This window comes from Aythya ferina (assembly GCF_964211825.1).
Source record: "Aythya ferina genome assembly, chromosome: 14".
Lineage (NCBI taxonomy): Eukaryota > Metazoa > Chordata > Aves > Anseriformes > Anatidae > Aythya > Aythya ferina.
The window spans coordinates 17,214,368-17,234,296 of NC_140312.1; the positions used below are offsets into that span (position 1 = coordinate 17,214,368).

A 19,929-nucleotide genomic window follows, 5' to 3' on the forward strand; every position below is an offset into this window, starting at 1 on the left:
GTTACACCCATATTTTAGCTGAACAAAAAAATGGCTGTTTAAGACAGATGGTAGTGGAGAATTGGCAGGAACAATTAAGAGCTGAAGAAGGCAGCTCTTTTTTTCCCCTTTTGTTAAAATGTTTCTCTGTAATTAAGCAATATGCATCTCTTGACATCATTTCAGTACAATGACATGTTTTAAGACCTCAGAAGGTAGGACACACCAAGAAGTTGTTGGGTTTTAAGTCAGCTGCACTTGAAAAAAGCTCAGTAGATCATCTGTCAGAATAGCAGCTTCCGCCTCGTGAATTGCAGGAAAATGAAAATTCACAAAAACATTTTTAAATAGTAATGACATACTTAAAATAACTTCTTCTGTCTTACACAGTTCATCCTAAGCCCTGATATATTTGTGAAACTTATAGGAACAGTACATATTTTTGCTAACTAAATACATTTTGAAAATCACAGATCTTTTCCGCAAGAATACTTTCAATAGCTTGTAAGACAAAAGCAGGGCAGAAATATCCAGTGATTTACAAAGAGCAATTCCTTAGTCATTTTCAATGACTAACCCTAGCAAGCATATTTGATGTGAAGATTAATGCCCAGTTCTGAGTGACACGGATTCACACTTCACCACTTTCTCAGAAATTACTCACTACTGAAAACAGATGAGGCTGAATTGGTGGTGTTGAACGTGGCTCAGCTGGAAGTACGGTGAAAGAAAAAACACAGTCAGGCCCATTTCAGGGACAAGTTTGAAGCTGCTGTTTTTGAACATCCTTTTTTGTCCTTGGCCATATACCCAGCGGCCACTGCACTGTTGAGACATAAAATTCAGGCTTCAACCATGTCCTGATAAGGACAATCAGCAAGGATGCTAATTGGTGTCAGATGTGATTAGGCCACTGTTCTGCAGTAAGACTACTGATTCATTTTCCTCTACTTTTCTACTGCTGAGAATCCAGGAACAGGTGATTCACCTGAAGTAAGACTCAAAGGAATAAAGACACCACAGCTTAAAACCAGACCTTCGAGTACTACCAAGGCTTTGTTTCTACTAAGAGCTTATTTCTAAATTGAATTAGCTGTTGGGTTTATTATTTAATGGTGACAAAAAATTTAAACATTTTTTATTGTAATTTTATAGACAGCTGTACTTTATATCAACAGAATTTATATCAACATTTAAATCAACAGCTGTACTTTATATCAACAGAAGTTTTATTATATAAAACAACAGAGAATTGCGATGCATTCTTGATGATGCAACAGCAGAACATTGACCCCAACACTTTGCCTTTTATAAGCCCAACAAAACAGAAACGCTGTTGTTTTGCAGTGACTGCTTTTGCGTTGGTTTTCTTACCAAAACACATTTGTATGTGAATAAGACATCTCTCCCCACACACCTTAAAAGCAAGTGCAAAAACTGTGGATTACAGAGCTCTGTAGGTAAATACTTCAATTCTTCAGACTTCTCTCCTGCTCCCCTCATCTTTAGGCACTTCTGTTGGCACACCAAAATCACAAGCCTCTTCTTACAAATGTGCTTTGCAGAATATTCAAAAACAACTTAAGATTTGAAAACTCTGAAAACAATAGAGAGCAGGTCATAACTCCTGTTGACTTGGTTTTGCTGATCTAAGCAAACTGTATCCAAAAGCAACATCAGATTTGTTCCAAGGAAATCTAGATTTAAGATTTCTCCCAGAAGACAAATATGGAGCTCAAGTTGATCCCCAGTTCTGGAAATAAATAGATAAATACATAAATAAATAAGTAAATCTACTGAATAAGAGCTAAAATGAAACCACAAAATGGGAGCACAGGAGAAAAATCTACCTAGTGTGATGGTGACACAAGCAAGGTGACAGAGACTGGTTAAGAAGGTAAACATGGAGGTTAAGGGAAGAAGTACGCAGGAAAAGGCTTGGGAGTAAAGGATGGCATCAGTAAAGTAGTAAGGAGAAAAAAGGGATATAGAAAAAAAAAAAAAGAAAAAAAAAAAAAGAGGACAACCCTGGAAAACAATTCAGAGTTGAGTTAGACCTTGTACTATACTGTGCTCTGCTTCATAGCCCATTTGATGAGTTCCCTTTGCTTTTTATTAAAGGCAAAACAATGATTCAGGCTGACACCCTGACATATGGGGAAGGGAGGTGCAATGGAAAAGCAGTTTTTATCTCTGTCCATTATGCTGTGTATACAGAACCCGACATTGTTTAAACAAAACTTTAAAATACATTTCTGACTTGGCAAATGTAAATATTGTACCAGTGAAGACAAAACTTCAGCTTCAAAAAAATGGATGACAAGGCTGAACTGTAAGTTCTGCTTCTCTCAGAACTGCTTTGTAGTTTGACTGAGAGGAATGGCAGGACAAGGGCAGCAGGAGTGGGAAACCAGCACCTCACTGCCTCTGCTGTCCCACCAGCCATAACACAACTTTGGTATCTGGGCAGGAGAAAGGATCAGTGCAAATGTGCTGACGACAACCCCTCAGTATTTTATATTTCAGCAACTTTGATTTCAAGGACAAAGTCTAAAGGCTGCTCACTGCACTCTCAATATATGCAGCTTAAATGCCTACTGGCCACTGTTCTCGAGTCATTGAAAAATAGCCGATACAGTAGTGATATAGTATAAACTCACTTTAGGATAGAATAAAGCTTGTGGATTGATATTGTATAAACTTACTTTAGGATAGAATAAAACTTGTGAAATGATATTGTATAAACTTACTTTAGGATAGAATGGAACTTGTGATTAAAAGTTAGCAAGGACAAAGTAAACAACATCTTGTTATCCATAGACCTTCTGTTACGTTTAAGCATTTTGTTATTTGAAAACACCCCATTATCCGTTAACACTCAGTCAGGCTGAGACTTGAGATAACTTGAGTCAACTGTCTGTTATGTCCTGTTAAGTGAGACATCCTGTTATCCGCCGACCCCCAGTTAAACCAAAAGACAACTCAGCATTTTTACAGCCTGGAACGAGGAAGACCTACGGCCTTCCTCCCAAAGACCACTGCCCACATCCTGGAGACCCTGGCCCACAATTCTTGGAAGGCTTTGCTCAAGCGCAAGGACAGATAAGCTAATTAGCATACGAAGCGAGGGTAGGCGGGGTTAGGTAATGAACATGTATAGGTGCTAATTTAATATTCATTGTTTCACTGTATAAATACGAGATAGTTTGTCACTTCAAACATGCACGATAGGCGGAAGGATCCCCCGTGCATCCAGCGCTGCAATAAAGAATATACCACTTAAGGAAATTCGGCTTTGATCTTTAAATCAGTAGAAAGACATCATGAGCCCAATTCTCAAGCAGAGCAGAAGGTTTCCAAGCCCGAGGCCCAGTTCCAAAGCCTTCCTGCCGGTAGAGCCCACCCAGTGACTTCAGCAAGTTGGAGGCCGGCACACCGCGCACAGGCCGGTTCCGGCTGTCAGAGAGGGGCCTTCGGCTGCCGCTCTGCTCTCCGCTGCTGCAGCACATCAGGCAGCCTTTTCTGGCAGGCTGAGACGACAGTGCTTAAGGGGACTTGCAAGTTGGACAAAAAAGTTGGCAAAATTGATTGGTATTTAGAGTTTAGCGGTCTCCTATGAGTATTCCTGTGCTTCTCTGACTGATTTTGATGAAGTGCTTTTATTTGTCTTTCTACCGAGAGACTGCAGATGAATTTGCAATAGAGCAGCATGGCTCCTGTTTAGCTTTGTCAGGCACCACTTAGCCATGTTATAATTTATTTTCCAGGAAAAAATATTTCTCTTGAGAGCTTTGGGCTAACACAGTTATAAAGCACCTGGCTACTGTTCAGCTCCATGTCTGAAAGCAGGTTCATTTCTATGCATAAACAGAAAAAAAAAGGTACTGAAGAGAAGAGCCACAAGTTCCTCCAGGTGCACAGGACTTGTTTAGAGTGGCATTTGCTCACATCAAATGCTACCTCAGTACTGTTATATATGGAGTGGTAATTCGTGTCGAGAAAATGGTTGATATTAATAAAGAAGGGGGAGATTTGGGAATGTGGCCATGGGGGTTGGAAAGCCCCGTAGTTGAGATAACATTAGACTCTTTAACGACCAGGCCATCAGGAATATAAAAGAGTTTAGAGGGAACAAAGAAGGGTGATTCAGGAGACTCCATGCAGTCTGGGGTTTCTTGTTCTCCAGACATTAAGGCATGGAAGTTTCTGGGTGTTTGCTGTTGTTTTTATATTCAAAGTTGTCTGACCAATGAAAAGTAGTTTGGAAAAGAACTGCTGTGGAGAGAAGGGCAGCACGATGAAGTTACATCAATAAAGAAGCAGGAAAAAGAAGTGAAGAGGAACAGGCTGGCAGAATGGAGACCAGGACGGGAACAGGCACTTTGATTGCCTCAGGAAGATAGGTTCGGCCAAACTCAGCAAACTGCTCAGAGAAGCTCCTACAGAAAGTCGCTGGAAACAGGCACACTGGAGCTGGAGAGAAGCTCGAGCTGAGAGAAGCGGACCCGTGCACACTTCCTCTCGCTGGTCAGCAGTTGCGCATTATGGGGAATCATACGTCCTTAGGAACAAAGACTGTCCTGCTAACCTTACAGCTTATTCTCCTTATTAACGATTGGATAGTTCATGAGCCTGAAATATGGGACCAAACTGAGGTCAAGGTGTGGGACTCTGCAACTAGAAACGACAAGGTTGCAGCGGGATTGCTCGGCACCTGGCGAGCAGTCTCTGAGGCCTTAAAGAGCCGTGTGGAGCCACAATCACAAACGTGTGGCTTGCCAGATAGTGAGGGAGCTGCGGGCTCCTTTACTGATCTGACTGCTACGCCATGGGCCCCTCTGCTGCTACAGCCATCAAAGGCTTTTGCTGTTACGCCCCCTGATGACCTGAACGTGCCTTTTGACCCAGGCCTATTGGCCTTGAAAAGGAGATGCATATGCTTTTCTGTGATCTGGGAAGAATGGGACACATAAGGCCTGAAGGCTGAGTTGCTTGACAACTTAAAGCAAGACATACACGTATTGTTCAAAAGGAATGGAAAATGGAGACTGTTATGTCACGGAATGTAAAGGACTGTTTGTTACCTTTTCTGATTTTACATATGTTTAGGTGTATTCGAGTTTAGTATGTAAAAGCCATGTTCTATATGTTTAGAATGTTTGATGTTCGTGTGTGCATGTTGGTGGAGCGTAGACTCCCTGCACACCCGGCGCTGTTTACTTGCCTTTTATACCTTTTATAGCTTTTATACCTTTTAGAAATATTTGTTTTATAAATATTACAAAATTAAGTTTGAGTTGAGACCTCATTTATAACAGTACCAGAGCTGGCAGAGCCCAGGTTAAAACAGGCCTAATAGGAAGCAGACTGCTGTCAGCAGCAGCGATGCCATGGTAGGCTCTGGGAAGGGATGCTTGCTTAACAAAGCAGCTGTGTCTGCTCACCACAGGGTTGGGAACTGACTCTCCTAAATTTTTGAATGGATTTTAGACCTGTATTTAACTTTGACATACTGTGTAATAGAGCAATCTTTACCTTGCTTCAGCTTTATTTGGTGAGAGTCCCTTTTACTCAGAGTGCAATGATTGTGGTGTTTGTTGGGGTAGTTTTGTCCCTATTTTCTTCTGAATTACAGTGATTAGTGAGCAGTTTGAAAGCACCAAGCCCAAAGATCATTTCTGCTTTGATCACCATTACTGTTATTCAAGAAGAGGCACAAGCATGGTTACACGATGAATGTAAGTATCAATTCAATTTCATCCCACTCTTGGAGGGCCTGCAGTACTTTTTTCCTGCACCTTCTTCCTACTCTTTACCTCATTGGAATTCAGAGGAAGGAATGTGGTGACGTACATGCAATTAAGACAGTCTCTCTTGAACATGTCACCAATCATAATATGTGATTTCTAGCATGATTTTTAATTAAACGAATATTTTTGTTTGTCCTACTGGTATTTTGCATTTTAAGAAACAGAAATGAAAAGATGTGAAGATCCAATGAGAAGGAGCCTGTGCATAGGTACTGCTCTTTCTGCCAGTTTAATCAGCTGTGATGTTTCATTAGCAATGACTTAACCAAAGCAGACAATGCTCATTGCAGCACCTAGCCCCATAATCATTGCACATTACTACTGCTGGGTGTTCTTCTTATAAAATTGTTCATTGAATACATCACAAGATTTACAAGTAACCAATAACTGCAGGCTCAGAATCAGATCAACCTGCAGCCTCTGTAATAACAATGGGACAGCTTGGCAAAGAAAACCACCCCAATTTTGCAAACTTTAGTACAAAGATGAAAAATGAATTTTAAATTCAAAGCCAGACGATTCACTTGTCCAAGAATACGCTGAGCACTCCCATCCATCCATCCATCCAGAGTAACTACATTCATCCTTTCTGTTATACCTTTCAGAAATTTTCAGTATTATTTACTCAGCTGAACTAAAGTTGCATTTGTTTATTGCCACAAAAATGTCACCCTTTATTTAGCATTAGCCCTGGAAAGATATTAGTAAATACAAATCTGTGAGAGAACCACAAGAAAAATCAAACTACCTGATGCTTTCCACCCATGTGGTAAGGTGTGGTAACGATATATGCCCAGATGCTCTAAAGACTTCTTTTTTTACTGCTATGGAGTAAGTAGGGATTTTTTTTTTTTAATAAATGTCACCAAAATTATTGCTCGCTTACTATGAGCAATAGTTGTGCTTCCCCACAGCACACAATGTTGCCTACCTGCTTTGAGAGAGTGACAAGGGAGGGGAATTCTGACATAGGATGCTGATGGGCAAGACAATAGGGCTGGATTTGAAATCCTGTTTCATAACAAATTTCTGATGAAATCTAAAGCAGATCGCTTTTGCTCTGTGCAACTCATCTGTACGATGACAATAATAGCACTTCTTTATCTTTAAGAACAAAAATGAAAAGCTTGGAAAGTAGTCAGATATCATCACCTGGAGGACAGGGTAACACAGCAACAGTAGTACAAGGAAATGTTTATATTTTTTCAAGTATATTTGAAACAAACTGGCAAAATGCTTTCGACATCTCTGGGATTAAAATGGAAATGGAAAGAAGATATTCGGATATATTTTCCCCTCAGAAAATAGTACTGATATCATTTTGCTCTGACTTTATAATTCCCGTAGCTTATTATAATGTAGCTGTCCTCTTTGATTTGTGTGTTGGAACATACAGTGCAACTGCATAGATTTGTAGAAATAGGCTTATTATTGTAACAACTCAAGGGAATCTTCTGAATTGAGTGAAAACATTTACATTGGAACAAATTACATTTTACTGAAAAACTAATTGTTACACTGAGAGCTGTATACTGTTGTAATTGCATCGTCCTAATTACACACATTGCATTATTTAAAAAGAATGGCATTGTTTATTTGCAATATCCTCTGCTTATTTACAGTTGCATATTTGAACAAGGAGCAAGGAGTTATTCCTACAATGCAGCAGAGAGATTGTTATCTTCACAAAACACAAAATTAATTCAGTAGAGGAAATCTACTCTCAAACAGAGCAAGAAAGAAATTCCTCCTGAGGCAAGACATTCTACAATTGTTTCTAAATTTCTGTATAATTAACAAAGCACTTGCCATCTGCAGTGATTGACCTGTCAGATCTGCTCCTCTGAGATAATTTCAGTGACATTTAAAAAAAAAATCTATGAATATCAAAAAGCCATATTCAACTTGTAGAGAATGGTGTTATCCTGTAAATAGAAATTACAAACACTCGAGATGGAATTAGTTTATGAAGACTGCTGATTAACACCAGCAGCCCTGATCAGATGAGTTCAGCTCAGGTATTAGTGGGATATCCTTTGTTGGTTATTGCAACAGTGACCTCATTTTGTCTCAAATTTTTTTGTTATGTAAATGACTCTCTAACATATAAGAAGGCATTTCAGAAAATTCACTTACCTATTTAGACTAATGTACTAAACAATGTTTACACTCTATGTTAAATGGAATATAGGGACACTTCATTTTAAACAAAGAAGAGGTAGAGTCTGTGTTGCTTTGCACCTTTATTGCATTTATTCTGACCCAACTAATGAGTGTATCAAGTTACATAAACTAGCAATCAACAGTGATACCCTTTTCACCTCAATTGTGTGAATATATGGATTTGTTTCAAGACACCACAAAATCCAGTCTGATACTCCTTACTTTTTGAGAAAACACATTCTATCTTTTGTTTGTTGTTTTTAATAGAATCTATTCATCCCAAACAGCACAATTTGTGGATCAGTTCCATCTCCTTTACTACTCATCTTTCTCTTCTGTGTTACATTAAGCATGTATAGGTCTTGCAAAAACACTTCTCCATTAACAGTTTAAAATATTTCTTTCTTCACAAACCTGAGTTCCTGCAAAATGTTGATTAGAGACATGCAAAATACAGTTTTATCCAAACCAATACACACTTTTCTCCCATCAGGTTTTGTAAGCGATCTTTTTAAAAGTAACAGAAAAAGAGCTGGATGTTGTGTGGCATGAGAGATGAATGCATCTTTAGTTCTAAGGAACAACTATTGAAGTTTCAGATTGGTAACGATCACAGTCAAAATGATATTTTAATCTTAGTACACAGTAGGGAATAGACAGTTACTGTACAGTTCACTAGAATTTTACCCCCCTTGACACATGAAAGAGCAAGTAGTCTGACTTTTCATCTTATTTCAGAAGAGATCCCCTTCTGGAGGTGGTCTAGTCAAGTCCAGCCAGTGCTCCTAATACAGAAACTTTCAGTTCTACAGTAAATGCGACTGATCTTTTACCTTTGATTTAAGTTCATTGCCACAAAATCAAGACGAATTTGTTAAAGTGTACGGGTAAAAAAAAAAAAGCATAAAGGAGCAGAACTCCTAGAGTAAAAGTTGTTTGTAAATTTTTGATCAATGGCTTTTTATAATATAAATTGTAAAAGGGCTATCAAACTTCCCTAAAGTACCTTTGACAATAAAGCGAAAGTTTAATCTTTTTTTCTTCATTGCAGATATTTTTGAAGATTTTTTTTATTCCATATTACTAGATGCACCTTGCTATTTCCTCTTCATTCAGAGATAAGGAAGAGAAATAAATAAAAGGTTATTTTTCTGCTTTTGCTATGATCCTCGTTCTTTGAAAGTGTGTGGTTTGGGTGGGTGGTATATTCATTAGAATTGAATAGCAGAAGTTAAAGGGGAAGCAGTGAGTGCAATTTCTTGTTGTTTGCAGGTAATGGATAACAAAAGAAGTGAGAATAAACTCATATAGTCTTTCAACAAACAGCAAGTACTAGTACAGACCGAGATGTTAGCTTTCAAATAAAAAAGGCATAGAAAGAAATTCTGAAGGTAGATGCCCTCAGAATTTTAACTACAGGAGCCTGTTGGGGAAAAGCCAGCTTTGGAAGCTGAAATTTTTTAATTTAGACAAGTCCTCAAGAAAGCTTCCAAATCCATTAAGACTTGCACTAACCATGGAGATGTTCCTTGTAAACAAAAGCATGGTGGAATCAAGAACACAAAGTACTCCACACCCTCAAAAAAGGAGGAAAAAAAAGACTGAATCCTACTAAAATGGATATCAGATGAATTAGAGGACCTGTAAAAATGAGGAGCCATTCTTACAAGTTATTAACCTCACACTGTAATTGTACTGTTCCTACATGGACAACTTGAATCTGGTGAACTGGATTGCCAAGGAGCTCGTACCTTACTGGAACCATCACATTTTTAGAGCCCTGCTACAGGCTCCCCCAAGAAAGAACTCCTCAACTACTCACAGTTCCCAAAGAAGGGGATAGTTTAAAATATGTCACAGCGTTGAGGATTTTTAAAAAAGGAAGAAAAAAGAGAGGAATCAAACAAAAGAACCTTGGCTCAACCAACTGTGACTTCTGAACAAGGACAGTGTACATTAAAAAACTTTGGCAAGTACTTTACAGACATACTATATGTATAGATAAATCTATTTTATATCATGCTCTGAGTGTTAATCTTACTGCAGAACACAGTGATTACAGCTTACATTGAGTTACTACTTTTCATAGTTCATTGTAGTGAGGTATTACTGTGGGACATCTCCAAGCCAGTGAGCACTTCATTATTTTTAAACAGAAATATTTGAAGGAAATCACTTTGAACTGAATGTTGAGCTATTTCTTTCTATGTTAGAAGAGCAAAGCCAATCATTACTATAAACAACAAGCAACAATTCAAGCTACAATAAACTAGGACTTCCTAGAATCCAGCTGATTTAGTAACCAGCTTTATACACACCTACTAGTATATTAAAAGTCCTTTAAAATGCTCATGTAGGATAACATCATCTATACAGCACACAGAATAAACTATGCATGGCCATACACTACACTACTTCCACCACAAACATTTTCCTTTTGAGAGGTTCATATGTATGAATACATGTATGCATACAAATGATATACATCTGTATACATGCAGACAAGCTGTTAAAATTGGCAATGATTTATGTTTGTTTTCAAGACAACAATGACAACTTCTGGTTGCAGCATAGCAAGGACAATGGTAGAACACTGCTTGAAATTGTGCACATTATTTCAACTTTTAGGACATAGCCTATGAAGGAAAATGAATTACTTTCCAAGGGACTTTACAACGATTTTTCATTTGTGCTCAGAGAGAGAAATATCCAGCATGATGACACATTTTTAATTCTCTATTTAAAAAGCTTTTGGTGTCACCTTGGAGACTCCCAGAGTGCACTTACTAAAGTACGCTTAAGAAGAAGGTGTGACAGCTGTGGTTTTTCACATGAAAACACCTCTCACTGTAGGCACAATAACATTTTATTTATCCTATTTTGATGAGTATGTGCTGACATTTAAAAGACCAGAGAGGGAGAAGAAAAGAAAAAAAAATACACTAGCCACTGTTTTACTTGAGGAAAGTAAAGTCTTTCTTTGTTTTGGTTTGTTTTTGCTTTTTCTTGAAGATTCTCACATATCGTCACTGTTTTAAATGTTAACAGATGTTCAGCAGACTTGAGCACAGTTAAAAGAAAAAATCACATAATTCTCTGGTAAAAATCTGGCAAACAAATATATATTTATGGGTTTTTTAAGGGATAAAAATAAATGTATTTGTATATATATTTTATTTCCATGCTCACATAAAAAAAAAAAAAAAAAAGAATCTTAAACACTTGAATATTAATACTTTATCTTGATCATTTCTTTCTGAATTTACATATGCAACAGTAACTTACAGAGGTTGTTTTATAACATGTAAATAATAATGTACTGACATTTACTGCTGGATAGCTGCTCAATGACCTATATGAAATTAGTTGTTTGTCTAGCTGCTAATGAATCAATATTTCAAATCACAAAACACACGACCTCAATTGACAGTATGGATGGCAATATCAGTTAAAGAAATTAAAGCTTGCCTGATTGTGGCGAAATGTCTAGTGGTCCATCACCTGAAACACTTGGGAGGGATATAGGAAGTTCACACTACTAATTTTAATGTCAGAAGCCATCAGACACAGAACTTCTCCACTGAAGTACACACATAAGTAATAATGTAATAAAAGCTTTTACGGACACTCGTTCTGTAAGCACAAAACAAATGAGGGAATCTGCAACCTCAGAAAATGACTATAACATTTTATTTTGCTTAGTTCCTAAAGTGCATACACAAGTTCCAACTATATTCAGCACCAATCTAACAGGAAGCAGCTGACCATGGTTTTAAATATGAGGAAAGATGTTGTTTGGCTAAATAGCTCACCTCATCAAGGAAACATATTAAACAGTATTTCCAGACTGCATTTGTCTTACTGAAATTGTATGCTGGATAGCATAAAAGATATTTAAGAGAGTTTGGAGAAATGCTGAAGTGAGGACTCTTGACTGCAATTAGCTTCATGGACTACATAGTTAAAAGCTTTTCTAACTCCCAACTGTGATTAGAGGGAGTGTAATATCTCTCAAACAAAATTCTGGATTAAAAAGGTTAGGCCTAAAGATATGCTTTAGTGCATTACTTTCAGCATATCTGGAAGTCACTAGATGTGTGTGACACAGCTTTTTTTTAAAGAACAAACAAAACCACAATGATAGGATATCCAGGCATAGTGAGTGTTCCCCTGAATTGTGCTGAAAACTAACAATCCGTATCCACCCAGGCAAAAGCAGAGAGAACTGCCCTCCAAGCAATAGAGGATGGGAGCAGAGGTATGGAGAGCCCTTTGATGTGCAGCAGGAGGCTGGACTGTCCTGAGGGTGACTATGAGATCAAATAACTTTTCCTTTACTCAAGCAGATATTGTGCAAGCTGATAAGACTTTATCAATTATATTTAATTGCATTTGATACATGTTGTCAAAATGTTATATTCAACCATAAGAGCTGAAAACATTGCTTTATCATGGGATAAAGCAATGCATGGGATCCTTTTTATGCATGGGATCCTAATAAAATCATGTTGTTCTAGAAACTATGCTACAATAATCTCAGTACTGTATTCTGGCATAGAGCTACTGTACTTCAGTCAACACTAAGGTATGTTTTATAAACATTTTGTCTCAGACACTAAAAATCCAGAGACTATGAAATCCTAGCATGAATCATAGTATGGAAATAGTTCACCTAAAATTATGTACCTACAGCAACACAACATGCAGAAGTAGATGGGCCCCTACCATCATAATATGCTGCAAATGCATTAGGAGGATCTGTATAGTATGCAGAGAGCAACACAGGCTTAGCACTGTACAAGAAGTCTCAGTATTACAGAATTTGTCTTTCTGCTTCAGTTAAGAACTTGGGAATTTGAGAGACATTTTATAAGCAACAAAGGCATAAAGCAGCCAAACTCTTCTGGAGATTTTATATTGAGTCTTCCCTTTATTATCTGAATTATTTCTTAATTTGAATGAAGAAAAGAAATCCTCAGCATCTTCTCTCAAACCTACCCCAACTCTGCTCAGAAAACATACCTGTTTAGAAAAGAGCTTCACTTATATTGATGTATATTTGCTGCAACCACTGTCTAATTAAATCATGACTCTGTCATTTTCTCATGAACCGTAAGCAGAAGTGGAATTCGTTAAGAGAACTATTCTAAACTGAATGCCAGAAAATGTGCCTGAGGAAAATGAGATTCCTCTATTATCTTTGCAGATTAAAAAGTTTGTGATAGCAATGGAGAAGTTGGGGAAGTACCCATCTTTCCCACTTGACTCTTATTCTTCCCTCCAATATGAATTCAGTAAGTAACTTACCTTGGCTTTCTTTTCAATCCTTTAATTTCCTGTCTCATTTGTCTTTGTAAATCTTCATATAGGAGAAGCTAAGAGAAGTTCCCATTATGAATCTATATTGAAAAGGGAGCTCGGTATATTTTAAAAGGGCAAATCTAAAAATGATTGCTCACCCTTTCCTCTGCAGAATCCTATGTCATACCCCTATTCTGAAGCCCAAGGAACAAATTTAATGCTAAAATATCACCGTCCTTTCTCTAAAATTCTGCCAACTGATTATTTCACCATAACCACTCTCTTTCGTTTGATCTGTAATTGGGAACATACCTTTGTAGAAGCAGTCATCCCTTAGTTTTCTCTCACTCTGCTCCACACTCCAACCTCTAACCTTCTGATTATCTATACAATTAATAAAATTAGTAATAAACATTCCTCTCTCCATACTTCCCCTGTGTTCTTGATACACGTGGTGTTTGAAGATAATTAATACGTGTGTTTACCATGGAAACCTCTGAACTTTAATCTGTTCTTTCCCCCCTCCCATCTGTTACAAAATACAGTTTACTAGTTGGAGTGTTAAAATATCATCATATATAATACAATTCCTCTCTTTTATCTTGAAAATCTTTATGGTCAGAAAAAAAGGAAATAAGAGATAAAGAAAAATCTGGAATGTTTTTTCATATATATTTTTTTCATTTTATATATTCAAAATTCATCAGCACTTACGATTTAGCAAAATGAGAAAACTACACTGCAGACAGAAGGAACAATAAGAATGGTGTTACCAAATCACTCATCCTAAGCAGCTGGGCATAATAGGTAGTGTTTAGCTACTGGACATTTTTAAATCATAACTGAGATAATAGAAACCATACTGGGCTTGGGAAGAACAGAGCAATCACAGTTTTAAATGCTGATGCAAGGGCATCCTTTAGTCTTGTAGCATGACAGCCATTAGGATTTTCATTCTCCAGAACTCCTCCAATGTGAAAGAATTTGAATGAGTGTAATTAATGCCAAGAGACAAATATAACAGAATGCTACAGAACGACTAGTTCCTGTGGCAGAGGAGACAGGACTGAGAGTCGTCACACCTCATGGGCTCTAGGAGGTGTTGCAGTCAGGTGCAAAAATAGTGAATGGGCACTCTTGTTTGTAAATTACATTGAAACTGCTCATTCCCTCTCCTCCCCTTGCTGAGGGAATGCAAAATACTTCCCTATTTCAGACAGCTGGAGATCCTGTGAAGATAGAAGGAGGGCAAGGTACCCAGCAGGAGGGAGAGGGTGGAAGGAGGCACAGCCAGCCAGCACATGTGAGGATGAAGGTTTGGGTCATGGCAACCTGGGGCTGCTGGCAGCTGAAAAAGGCTTGCAGCTGGACTCACGAAAAATTTTTCCAGACGGTTGGTTTGTATATATAATTTCCAAATAAGCCTATTCTGATTTAGAAGACTGCAAGACATCCAATTCTATTGGTAGTTTTTCCTAACCACAACAATGCACAATGTATTTCTGACCATTCACTTGAGTCAAAAAAAGGCTATGTTTTCCTCTTTTTTTTTTTTTTTTTAGTAGCACATTGCCATTAATAAATAACATAACCTAAAGGATTATTTCAGGCTATCTATACATTTTGTAGATGATTTGCATCATCTCATTTTATGTTAGATTTGCTCTGCATTTTTCCTGTATTTTTTCTCCCTTTCTGGGAGATGGATGATGTAAAATGGTTGCTGACTTCATGTTGACCTCTTTTTCTCTGGCTCTTCACCATATACTTAACTCAGTGAGTAGCCTGTGAAGTTTACTGAAGTAGATACCATCAAACTTGACAGCATGAGAAAAAACTCTGCCTTGTATAAGCAAACAATGGTACTAGTATATGGAGGGCCTAGAGGACAAAAGAATATGACTATTGCAATTCTGTTATTTACAGCTTTGTATTACAGCTCTTATTTCTTTTCCTTCTTGAGATTGAATGGAGCTGGGTTATCCCCAGGCTCCTTTAGGTATTTCTTTCAGAATATACATCAATCTGTGGTCCCTCCGTGGCCTCCATTACTCTAATACCTCAGCATCTCATAATCTTTCCCTATCTTTACTCTCACAACACCTCAGATGCAGGCAATTTTTGTGATATCAATTTACGAAGAAAGAATTCAAAGTGCACTGAGATTTTTAGGTGTCTGGTGTCCAGACTGAAATCTAAATTTCTCCCTCTCTACATTTTACAGTGCCTGGGATCATCATTCAGCTCCTCAGAATGGAATTCAGGACAATCCGAACACTGAGCAAGTCACCCAAAGTTAAACTTGAAAAAATGAGACTAACTTGGACCACAGTAACTGGCTACATCTGTACTTCTTCTCTTAAGCTGATGATACCATACCACTGTGTATTCAGAAACTGTCTCTGCAAGCCCTATGTAGAAGAGAGATGCTTCTACCTCACAGCTGAGCACAGATCTTTCTTTCTTTAAGACAGTTAAAGAACAGCCTAGAGGCTCATCTCCTCTCATTTTTATGTAAGTTACCCACAATAGGGAGATTCTGGTACAGTTTTTTGTTCTGCCTGAAGGGATTCAAAATTCACATTTCTCTCTTCACAGCAAAGGGCCACAACCACCAAAATACAGCACAGGCTGGGGTGGGGAGGCACCATGCATTTCATCAGCCTTAAAAGAGCTGTGAGGAAAGAATTTCAGGGTCAGTGGTCTGGACAGAGTGAAGGAACGTGACTTATGTCTAAGGCAGTGAAAGCACAGCCTCATCTTAACCTGGATTTTACTGTAGTAGTCTAAGTCTGGGCTGCACATTTTTTCTGTAGTAGGGTGTTCTGTTTTCAGCTGGGATGGAGTTCATTTTCTTCCTAGTAGCTGGTACGACGTCATGTTTTGGATTTAGGAGAAACATAATGCTGATAACACATGGATGTTTCAGTTGTCACAGAGCAGTGTTCCCCAGAGCCAAGGCTGCGGCAGCTCCTCATGCTGCCTGACAGAGAGGAGGCCAGGGTGCTCCAAGAGCAGGGAGGGGATAGGACCAGGACAGCTGGCCCAGGGTGGCCTCAGGGACATCCTGCACCACAGGGTGCCTTTCTGGCAGTAATGGCTGGGGGCGTGCCCAGGGAGGCATTGGTCAGTGGGTGGTGAGCAACTGTGTGTCCCATCACTTGCTTTGTATATTCCTTTATCATAATTGTTATCATTGCTTTCCTTTCCTTTCCTTTTCTGTCCTATTAAACTGTCCTTATCTCAACCCACAAGTTTTTCCCTTTTTTCCCCTGATTCTCTTCCCTGTCCCTGCAGTGCAGGAAGTGAGCCAGCAGCTGCATGGTGCTCAGCTGCCTGCCGGCGACACCGCAACGCAGCGCTGGCTCAGACACACCGGGACGCAGAGGCCTGAGTTAGGAGATATCTGAAACAAATTCAATATAGGTCTGTGCAGCTGGGAATTTCTATCTGAAGAACACCGAATTAGAGCCAGAAATAATTCTGTTTTCTCATTCTGTGACAGAAAAGTTAATTTATTTAGAACAATATCATATAACCCTCCTATGCTCGTGATAAAATGCCAGCATCATTTTTTTACCCACTGCTGGAGGAGAAACTGCTATAACAAACTTTTGCTAGCTTTTATCTATTCTATTATATTCCATTGAATATTAATAAATTACCATCTGTCAGTTTCGCAGGAGTAGCTGAAGCTATGCTTGCATTAAACTTGAAAATAACTCCTTTCCTTTCCACAGTCTTCAAGAGAACACAAATTTTAAAATAATGAGTATTGCCTGTACTATTTCAGTGGTGTTTCTCTTCAGCAAACAATATTGAAATTTATGTGATACAGTCAGCTTTGGGATTGATAATTAATTGTCACTTAATTACACACTTTAATAATAGTTATTCTAAAGTTGTAACAACTCTGTCTTAGAAAATGACCCTGAATCCCTTTAATTTATAAATTCACTTAATTAAAATACTTAATCTTGAAAAGAGCTTTTAGGCTGTTCCAATAAAAGTAAACAAATCTTCAAATTAAATCAACACTTTTTTCTTTTGATATATGTAATTAATTTTCACTCGACTCAACAAATAAACCTCATGTAAGGTTGTTCATGTGACAACAGAAAATGCCTTGCTGTCAGCTTAATCTTCTTTAACACTGTAAAGCATTTTTAGTTATGCTGACAGACCTGCTGAAAACCTTTTGCTGGAAAGCAATAAATATTAGCATTTTTCCCACTGGCACTGAAGGCAAAACATTTATTTGTAAATGATGATCATTAATCAGCATTTTTGTATAAGCGATCAGAAAACCTCCCAGGCTACAGAAGACTTGATGGAAATGAAACTTACTTGCAATCTTATTTAACTAAAGCACACTTTGTTGTTAGATAACTGAAATATCTGGTGTCTTGTTTTGCTGAATGTTGGTAGATGAGCTGTATGTGCAAAGGATTGCACTATATATCCATATATCCCTCACGTATGAGAAAGGAAAGTTCAGTAATGAACTTTAGGACTTAATTATGGAGCTCACAGCAGTGCCACCATTTTCACATACTGAATTTTACCACTGCAATTAACTGCCTTAAAATCAATAGCAGAAAAATTAACCAAATGCATGAGATGTCACGATGGATGTTTCATGATGAAAGCTGTCACTCTAAAATGCATTGGAGTAACTTTACAAGTGCAAGATCTCCTGTCAGATTCAGCATATTCACCTATCTGTGTAGCGCTGCTTGCATTTATCCCACTGCAGAAAGAGGATCTTTTATTTTGAAAAACTGCTTTCTATTGAACACAAATTTCAATTGTTCAGCAAAATTAATCTGGAGATCACATTACAACATATGTTTGACTGCACCTTCCCCCCTAAATTTTGAATATTTTAGTCTGTATCTTGAGAACTGCTACAGAAGGATTCCTCCTTCCCTTCTATTCTGTATTTCATAACAACAAGAATGATAAACAGTCCATGTTTTTTCTCAATTTAACATCTCCTTCCTGCATGTTCAGACTTTGAACTGATCTAACTCTAGTTGTTTATCAGCTGCATTTGAATAAGAAAATGATTCCAAAATTTGGGTTCCATATTTACAGCCTAAGCCTCCCTCTCTCAGTCCTACCACAGCCCTGAAAAGTTCAAGCTAATTAACAACAGACTACTAAGGAACTACTGTTGTCAAGATGATAATTAGATGTGACTAGATATGAAAAACAGAGCCCTTATCTAATGATGGAAGGTAGCCTTCCATCACTCCTCAAAGGTTGTTTATAGTACGGGTATTTCTATCTGACTGCTGTGATTTTTAATAATACTGCAATTCATGAACTGAAACCACCATAAAATTCCTACAGGAGCACAGCCTGCCATGATTTTTCCAGCTGTTTCCAGTATTCAAGAGAGAAGAAATGAAGAGAGGAATTCCACATTTTTTAAGGGCAGGAATTTTTAAGACATCTTGCAGTTTGTAGGTGAAAGCAGAGCAGTGAGAAATGACTGATAATGAGAAAATGGACTTCCATATTTTCAGCTGCCAATCAGAGTTTGGTCTGAGTTGTTGATAAATGCTGGGACGGATTTGTCATTTACCTAAATCATTATTCTAGTTGTTGTTTATGAACAAATTCATAAAAATATATCTGGGAAGACTTCATTTTGTTTATTTGTTTTTGTTTTCATCCTGAGTGTGCAAATATGCCCCTTGTTTAGAAAACAGCTTAAAAAATGTATCATTTTCACACTATAAATAAAAATAGTCAAAATTTGTATGCATTTTTGGAGAAATACAGACTGCTCTGATTATCATCATGGTTACCCTGCAAGTGATTCAAAGCAATACAAATCAATTCTTGGGCTTAAAATGTAAGCAGCGTACCTCCTGCACAGGAAGACCGGCTGGTGGCATCATTGTTAACTGGAGTAATATTCTGCATATTCAGCTGTGCAATGGGGGAGACAGCAAAGTGCAGTAGTAAAAATTATGTACCTGTTTAAAACAACTTCCTCTGTAAGATAATGCAGGAAACACCAGTCACAAATAGTAGCCTCGGGAGATTTTGGTGTCTGTGATAAGATTTAGTGCTCAACTGCCATTTCAGACAGCTGGATTCCAGCTGCTGTGCCACAAGGGCACAGGTCTCTTCTTCATGACCAGTCTTTGAAGGTTATTCAGGTGCCTACAGTGGTGCTAAGAGACATTTCACAATAGCATAGACTATTTTTAGGATCCTAAAATACTTTTTAAAATTTCATCCTGTGGGATTAAGCTCCTCCCTAGAGTACAATAGCTGAAAATTGTTTTGCAGGTGGATTTATTCCTTTCCTGCTCTGATTTAAAAGGGTTCACAACCCCAATCCCAAAGGGTAGACCAGTGACCTTATTACACAGCTATACTTTAGCCATAAACAAGCTGGTTTATAGCTTGTGCTGGAGCTCACACAGACTACAGCACTGCTTGCAAGCAGCTTGTTATGTTCAGCAGTAACACACCACTTATGTATCCTAAATGAACCCATTTGTATTAAACTGCCAGGTTTTCTGTCACCTGCTTCTGAAACTGGACAAAAATAAAATGTTGTCAGGTTAAAAATCTGCATTTTAACATTAAAAATAAGAAGAAAATCATCTAAATTAAAGCTGGATTGGGATCAGTTCTGTAAAGGCATTATTTTATC

The 19,929-nt window shown here is 38.0% G+C and overlaps 1 long non-coding RNA gene across 1 annotated transcript in view; it reads right to left on the reverse strand.

Annotated features, from left to right (window-relative positions):
- Nucleotides 1-19,929, reverse strand: part of LOC311444315 — a 433,519-nt gene that overhangs the window by 51,271 nt on the left and 362,319 nt on the right. The window lies entirely within an intron of this gene.